The 447-nt window shown below is 43.4% G+C and overlaps 1 protein-coding gene across 1 annotated transcript in view; it reads left to right on the top strand.

The window, feature by feature from the left end:
* The window catches only part of LOC108801930 (parathyroid hormone/parathyroid hormone-related peptide receptor-like), a 118,111-nt gene that overhangs the window by 24,862 nt on the left and 92,802 nt on the right, over positions 1-447 (top strand). The gene's annotated exons all lie outside the window — the stretch shown is intronic.

Below are 447 nucleotides of genomic sequence, written 5' to 3'. Positions count from 1 at the left end.
TATATGAAACATGTAAATACCTTCTGTTCTACGAAAGGCTTTACTGTGCTGTCCACTGGTTGGGTTGGAGGGATTTGGTTCTTTTATTCCCCTCCCACTATGCCTTGTATAGTTATGCAGTTTGGAATAAATGGCTCTATAATATTGGGCTATCTTTGCACTATGTACACTATTGGGTTCTGGCTGTCCACATGGGCCATGGGACGTGAAAGAATGATTTGCATGGTCCAGCTCTATCCAAAACTAAAACTAAAACGTTTGGGCTGTACTAACCCACCACCAGCATATGATTAATTGGGGTGTATGGAGCCCAGTTTTGTTAGGAGAACACCCCTTCCCCGGTTTATCAGGTTGTACATATCAAAGTGCGATTTGGAGAAGCCCCAAGTTTGTAGGATTTATCAGGGCGTTAAGAGTTAAGCACTATTAGGAGAATCCCCCACCAGC

The sequence above is a fragment of the Nanorana parkeri genome, unplaced genomic scaffold (assembly GCF_000935625.1).
Source record: "Nanorana parkeri isolate BGI_ZX_2015 unplaced genomic scaffold, ASM93562v1 scaffold2563, whole genome shotgun sequence".
NCBI classification, from domain to species: domain Eukaryota; kingdom Metazoa; phylum Chordata; class Amphibia; order Anura; family Dicroglossidae; genus Nanorana; species Nanorana parkeri.
This window is presented reverse-complemented; position numbering and strand designations above follow the sequence as displayed.